Source organism: Protomyctophum bolini (assembly GCF_963924005.1).
Source record: "Protomyctophum bolini genome assembly, chromosome: 19".
NCBI classification, from domain to species: domain Eukaryota; kingdom Metazoa; phylum Chordata; class Actinopteri; order Myctophiformes; family Myctophidae; genus Protomyctophum; species Protomyctophum bolini.
In genome coordinates, this window is record NC_137880.1 from 14,792,916 (window position 1) to 14,801,279 (window position 8,364).

Below are 8,364 nucleotides of genomic sequence, written 5' to 3' on the forward strand. Positions count from 1 at the left end.
GAACGTATGTGCACGTATTTGTGTATGTTAACCTGCTTCTTGTTGACCTACTGCATGATGGCAACACACGTGCATAGTTTGAACATGCAATAAGAGGCCATGATCATCATGTCTAAACTCGCTGCAGGCTGTCCAAAATTAATCCTGTACACACCCTGTTGAAGTCCATGACGTGTTAATCTCTGAGCAGGTATGGACAGCCTCGTTTAACTAGAATAATTCTCTACTAACAACTTGAAAAGCGAAGAGATTTGGTGTAGAGGGGGATAGGACGGACCCGAGTGCTTTGTAGAACCCTGGTTGATGAAGTATATAGGGTTTAAGTAGGCTATCACTGTTTACTCTGAGTGTGAATATTGGAGTCGGAGACCACCTGATGACCTCTCTTCCAGGCCAAGGCTTTATCCATTAGAAATGGGATTATAATCGCATCTTTGATGTATTTACAAACTGCACCTCTACTCTTGCATCTATCCTTTTACATAGCCTCCTGCACAATTGCTCACTGTTTGTAGTATGCATGGGCATGCATATCTTGCAGAGATCATTGTAACTGTGGATGTATATTTTTGATGCATTCTAGATTCTACATTTTGTACTACATTTTGTTCATACTGTAGCATCTCAATTAGACAATTGTCTAATTGTTTGCATATAGGCTTACTATAGGTTCTGCACTGCTGTCATGCTCTGTACTATATACAAAGTCAATGTTGTAGTGAGGCCTCATCACGCATCATGTTTTCCAGCATAAAGTCCTGTTTCTATTGTGGAATCATAGAGGCCCTTAGTGCAGTTCTCAAACATTGTTGGCTCAGGTCACCCCTTTAAATAATAGGAAATAAGATGGAAATAAAATGGAAAACATTCCCATTCCCTAACCCAAATACACACACACACACACACACACACACACACACACACACACACACACACACACACACACACACACACACACACACACACACACACACAGAGAGAGAGAAACCACTTCAAAAGTGTGTATCTTAATTTACCCCATATATATGGTTTTAACCCCCTTATGGGTCAATGATTACTCTCTCTCAGTAATAGAGGGAATAAAGGCAGTAGGCCTACATAGCATTTGAAGTTGGTGTGTGTGTGTGTGTGTGTGTGTGTGTGTGTGTGTGTGTGTGTGTGTGTGTGTGTGTGTGTGTGTGTGTGTGTGTGTGTGTGTGTGTGTGTGTGTGTGTGCGTGCGTGTGCGTGTGCGTGTGTGTGTGTCCAATTATGTGCATGTGTTTGTTTACTCCTGTCCTCTCATGGCTTCTTCAGTTCTCTTCATCACAGTTGTTTTTCATAAATCATGTTTGTCTGCAGAACAACTTTCTCCCTCTCATTTGTTCCTTCTCTGCTTGCTCTCTAGTGCTTAGTTAAAAATTAATGTTTTTTGGCCTTCACATTCTCTTTTATCATCTTTCTGTCTCTCTAAAAGAGAGAGAGAGCTTCTCTCTCTCGATTCTCGATTCTTCTCTCGATTCTCAATAATTTTTCTCTTTTTTCACTCTCTCTCTCTCTCTCTCTCTTTCTCTCTCTCTCTTTCTCTCCGAAACAAGATCGATGTTCCAATCACTGTTCCCGCTTTGTGAATCACAACACCCAATCAGTAGCACTGCCACACACACACACACACACACACACACACACACAGACACACACACAGGGGCACCCACACGCTCTCCCATCCACAGCACAGAAATAATTCATTTTTACGTCATGTGAAATGCAGTTATTGCGCCTCTTTCCTTCTCCTCGCTCTATCAGGAGGTTTTCACATGAACAAGAGGAGAGGGAAATGACTTCTCAGCTCCCACCGAGGAACAATACAATTGTTAACACACACAAAAACAGTGCACACAATGGTGAAAACCTGAAGCTAATGCTTCAACAATGATGGCGTCTGCAAAACGCACAATTGCTTGGTTTTCACTCGCATTTCATTCTAAATGCCATGTTTGCACTACACGCACAAGTCCTATAGCATTTAGTACAATTATCACATGGAAAAGACTCCAGAGAACCACAAAATTACCAATTGGTCTACACATGCAATTGAGAAAAACGATAATGAGTCGTGCCTATATAGAACTTGGCCTTAATGTACAAAGGGCTGTCATTTAGAATTGCAAACTTATGTCAAAATATGTATCTGGCACGAAAATGTATCTGCCCTGAGATGCATGTCTTTTTGAGCTCACTGTGCATATAAACGGTGCGCACACTCGTAATATTGTCGCACCAAGCCCAGTCACAGAATACTAAAAGGGAGCTGTTGTTTGAATATAACAGAGAAATCATTTAATGTTTCACCTTTGGCATAATGGGTAAGCCCATGTTATATTTTTTGAAGGGTGCTACCCCCTCCAATATCTGGCTTTCAGAAATGACGTCATGTGGCAGCCAAGTCTATGGATTTTTAGGCCCTCATGGGCGTTTGGCGGGGGTGAACTTTGACGTACACCACGCCAAATCTCACGTCTGGTCTGTAGTTGACGTATAGGCTTTGTCTGTTAATATTATACATTTGAAAAGAATATATTTGGTAAAGGCATGTCATATGAAATTGGTAGGATATTTGTACATCATGCAATTAAAAACAACGTTACAAAAGTTAGATGCTTAACTTAAGTTATATGCTTAACTTGCTTAAGGCATTTATACAGTGCTTTGCATGAACGCATAAACATGCAAGGGGGGGTTTTTGGAGCAGCGCGCTGCCTGTGCTGGAATCTTTTCATGACATGGAGAGACATTGGAGACTGCTGGAGGTGTATCTCTGGTCCATAGTCCTAATGCTATAGGAATCCCTTTCTGGCCTGCCTACAGCTATTTATTATTTAATTCATGGTCCAGGCTTTCATTCATTAATATATCTTTATTTATTTAATATACAACCAGTGGTGTAATGGTGATTTCTTTTCCGGCACCACAGGCCCACGACATATTAATGTCATCACGCGCACATGTGTGCACACATGTACACCCGGGTGCACGCGCCTACATGTGCGCATGCGCACATAACAGCTGATAGCCTATAAGCCTATAGTAGGCCTACTAGTAGGCCTACTTACATCATCAGACAACTTCTTTACTGCGCTGCAGTACTAAAAAGTTTGCTTTGGACAAATCTCTTAGATTGTTGTTGTGTAGGCCTACAGCAGTGGTTCCCAAAGTGGGGTCCGGGGACCCCCAGGGGTCCTTGGGGCAGTTCCAGGGGGTCCCCAGCTAAATGATAGTTTGGAACCAAATGGGCCCTTATGGGTCTGTAACTCTACTCTCTCGATTTTACTATATACATTGGAATGTCAGCTCCATATAAGGGTGGCAGCGGGGGCAGTGTCTTTGATGAGGGCCCAGGTAGGGTCGGGCCTTAATTTTCGGGCCTGTTGAGAACTCTACTAATAACTTTGGGGCGGTTGGACGTAGCGCGTGGAAGGAACACGTTATTCCAACCAGTTATTTTCCCCTCCATCAGGCGCCACGGCTGTGAGTGTTTGAGGTTTGAGGTCAGATGTAGAGTTGTTGGCCGGCTCCATATGCAGATCTAGGTGATGATCCAGTCTTTTCCATGTATGGCTATCAAGGGTTTGATGAGGTCAGTGTCGTGATCTTCATACTGTCTATGGAGACAGCCATATATGGTGGCGTGACGTGTCGAGGCGTGACACTGACGGGAAATGTAAACAACAAATTAAGTGGTTTTATGCAGGGAGAAGTTTAATACATCGCATGGATGCACCTGGGACGTATCCTCAGTGATGTATCCCAAGGTCATCGGGGTTTCGGGTCTCCCAACATCATACCCCTCACTCGACCTAGCCAGCCGGGGTTGATCAAGTCCCGACTTACGTCCCAGTAGCTACCCTCGATCAGTCCCATTAGGGAAAAACCAGGGCCACACAATCTGTTTCCCCTGAACTAGGTACCATTCTGGCGCGTGGAAGGACTAGGCTCTGTGGGTTGACTCCTGTCCGGGTCCCTCCTACTGTACGTCTCACCAGGTACTATAATACTATAATCAGTCTCATTAAATTGGAAGCAGTGACCTGTAGATTGATGCCCGAAACTTGCTGTCCACACAACAGTTGCTAGTTCACTATTTGAGCTGACGCTTATGTTTTAAGCAATAGCAAGGGAGCATCACAGCACCCAGAAAGCAGACATATATATTGTTTTGATTGTATGTCTACAAGAGAGAGAAATACTGGGAAACTAAATAAGAGCGAGGTAGAAATTATTTCGACCTCAGCAGCATTTGCTTGTACACGGCAGTTACATGGCTTTGAGCTAAATCAACACTTACTGTATACATACTGTATACTGTACACAAGATGATAATCTGCAATCACTTCGCCGGTGCTGCATTACAAACATTTCTCCCAAAAGCACCAGATACTGGGTTTGCAGACCCCCCCCCCCCCCCCCCCCTTAACACAGCTTTCTTAAACCATTATAAATTCAGTTTCTCAGAAATTCAGCACTAATGCCATGTTTTATTTTTCAGAGGATAATCAAGGATCTTTCATGAGAAAAGTGCACGCACGCACGCACACACACACACACACACACACACACACACACACACACACACACACACACACACACACACACACACACACACACACACACACACACACACACACAGTGTTATGATTTATTGATGCTGCTCTAATAAGGCTTTATGATGTTGTAAGGCAGGATTATCACCTTTTTTACCTTTTATTTACACACCTTTATCACTGTGCGTGTCCGCGTGCATGTGTGTCCGTGCGTGTAAGTGTGGTGATGTGTAAAATTCTAATAGTCTGTGCAACATCTTGCAACTGTAACTAGTTGCAACTCTTTTTTTTTTTAAAGATATCTTTTGTGGCTTTCGCCTTTATTTTATTTATTTTTTATAGATACAGTAGGCTGAAATGTGGAGAGAGATGTGGGGTGGGGGGGGGGGTGACACGCAGTAAAGGCCGTCGGGATCGGGAGTCGAACCCGCGGCATGCACACTGCCAGACTGGATTACCATCCCAGGTGCCCAGACGGCTGTCAGGCAGAAATGAGCTACAGCAACGATGCACACAAAATGGCTGTACAGTACACTACACGCAGCTTGGTGAGTCGCACGTAGAAATACCCCTTTAGTACTTTATTTAGGCACTATTTACAAACACCTTAGTGAATCACTCAGGACCACTATGTCTAGCTAAACACCTGCAGTTGCCTATCATGTGTTGAAAAGCTCACGTAGCTTTGGCTATTCAGCTTGTGTTGTTGTACCCTGCTGTCTAGACACCGTGTAAATTGCATACATTTTTTGTAAATGGACTGGCGGAGACAAGCTTCGCCATTCTCCGTCACGCTACAAGATGCATGCCTCTCCCACTTTGCGCGTGTGTGTGTGTGTGTGTGTGTGTGTGTGTGTGTGTGTGTGTGCGTGTGTGTGTGTGTGTGTGTGTGTGTGTGTGTGTGTGTGTGTGTGTGTGTGTGTGTGTGTGTGTGTGTGTGTGTGTGTGAGAAAATTGTAATTCTCACCTTGATCTGTGTTGGATTGAGCCATCAATCTAGTTTATAGAGAGCGGGAGGTAAAACGAGGATAAAGAGAGTGGAGGAGAGAGATAAGAGAGAGGGATGGGGAGAGAGAGAGAAAAGAACACAGGGGGAGAAGGAGATAAGAGAGTGGGAGGTGCACAGAAGAGAGAGAGAGAGAGACAGAGATAGACAGAGAGAGAGAGAGAACAAGACACATGACACAAGAGGGAGGAGGATAAAGGTTAAAACAAAAGGCGAGAGGACAAAGAAAGACAAAGCGAGAGGTAACACTTAAGAGACAGACAGACAGACAGACAGACAGACAGACAGACAGACAGACAGACAGACAGACAGACAGAAGAAATTCATACTCTCCCCAATGTGGGCGACACACACGCACACACACACACACACACACACACACACACACACACACACACACACCACCCTTTTACAACAGCAGAGACGACAAAGTACAAACGGGGAGCAAATCAAATTGTTTAACAGAGACAGGAAACAATTGTGGCTGTCTGAAGCCATTTGTTGTGAAAGTGTCATCCCTGTAGACTAGAGGCTTTCCCCCCCTTCCTGAACAGGCACGCCTCACCATCCCCGACGCCACCCACCTGTCATTACGACTCATTTTTAGAAAGACTGTGTTTTTGTGTGTGTGTGTGTGTATGCGTGGGGGGGGGGGGGCATATACTGTAGGTTGGACAGACAGAACAATAGTTAGATGTTCCTATCCAAGTGAAAGGTTACATGTTCAATAAACTATAGCCAGTGTGTCCTCATCCCTAATATTCACGTTACTGGGATTGTATCATCGTCGTACATATAAAGCCACCAAATCTCTATTCGCAAAAAAAAGGAAATGTCTTGCGGAAATGCGCAAAAATGTGGAAAACAATGTGTGTACACAGAATCTGTGTCAGGGGTTATGTTATGCTGGGACACAGATTCTGTTCACAGACGCTTTGCTGCTCCTTAAACGGAAAGTGGACCAAAAGTGGTTGGAAAACGTTCTATCATTTACAGACTCCACGAAGCTTTGAATTCATGGATATTTTCTTCATTTTTTTTGTCGCAAGCTAATAATTCAATGACCGGGTGAAGTCTCCAGTAGGAGACTCAATTGAGTCTCCCGAGTCTGCTACTGAGCAGCCGTCACATTTTTGGCTTAGGAATGCTACAAAAACAAAGAAAATCTTCATGAAGTCAAGGCTTTGTGGAGTGTGTAATTGATAGAAAATACATCATTCTTTGGGTGAACTACTCCTTTAATAAAGCTAGATATGGTGTGTTAAAAGTATTATTATTGGGGCTGGGCCGCAGCTGAGCAGTCCAGGCACCTAGGCCGGTAATCCAGCCTGACGGTGTGTCGTCGGTTCGACTCCTGAGCCTGTCGGCCTTTGCCGCATGTCTTCCCCCTGTCTCTCTCCCCTTTTCCTGTCCAAATATTACTGTACCCTATATATCACTAAAGGCAAAAGACAAAAATAATATCTTAAAAAAATAAAAGAAAAAAGTATTATCATTGGCCATGTGTGTCATGAGCACCATTAGCCTGGCAGCCCTTCCAAGGGGAGCACAAGTCTCTTTGCTGGGCTCCCATTATTGTAGACTAGATAACACGTTCACAGTATCATTTCAGACCACCCAATTAAAGCGACAAATAAATGAGAACGTTCTTTTGACGACATAAAAGGACATAAAATGGTATCATAGACATGAAATGAGTTTTCACATTAAGTGAATTCTTTGTTGTTGGTCCCGATAGCTGACGTGTGATACTGATGTGTTTACATCAATTGTGAATTGAGTCTGTCTGTATATTGTGTGATACTTATTATACACTCAGCATTCAGTTCCAGCATTCCGTTCCAGAATGTCACCCCAACATGATCCCAAATGCTTTGGACCCGTTTGTGTGTAGGCAAAACTGGGCATACATTCTAATCTTAAGAATGGCTGGTCGCAGCGCGACTGTGACCGAGGTGGCTTTGAGCAAGGCACTTGGACACAAAGCTCCATGGGTGCTGTAACCTTGGCAACCCCATGTGCACCGACCCGCATGTGATGCTGGCTGCCTGATTGTCTGGGCTTGAACAGTCTGTTCTTTCATGTTGTACAGTCAGTGGATGTGTTGCGGTGTCATTATCGCTGCAGCAGTTACTTGTGGGCGGGATTGTTGTTGTTCCTAATAGGGGATACAGAGCTTATTAGGAGCTAATCTCCTCGCCAAGAGAGTCAATAAAATAAATATTAACAAGTGGATTAAACAGCTTGTGTTCCTTCCTCCACTGCCGCCACCTTCGCCCTGCACCCTCCCACTTCCTTCTCAGCCCAGTTCTCTACAGATGGACAGACCGACAGACATTCTCTTAACATTGTTTTTATATTTATGTCCAAGATGAATGATCACACAGCCTCCAGTCTGTGCTGCCAAATGCAGTGTTTGCTACTGCGCTCACTCTGCAGCCCAGCCCAGCACGCACGCACACACACACACACACACACACACACACACACACACACACACACACACACACACACACACACACACACACACACACATAAAATATTTAAAGCAGAAAATGTGATTCAGTACAAAATTGCCCTAAAGATACTGTACCTTTTTTATTAATAAAATCAGGTTATTTTTCTCTCTCTCGCAAACCTCAATGAAAATCTATACGTGCCAAAGTTATTGTGGTATATTATGGACCCCATAATGTTGGATACTAGAACGGTGCCCATTGGGCACTGTCCTACTTGGAACGATGCAAGTTGGAAATGCATGCCCCACTCAGTTATTACT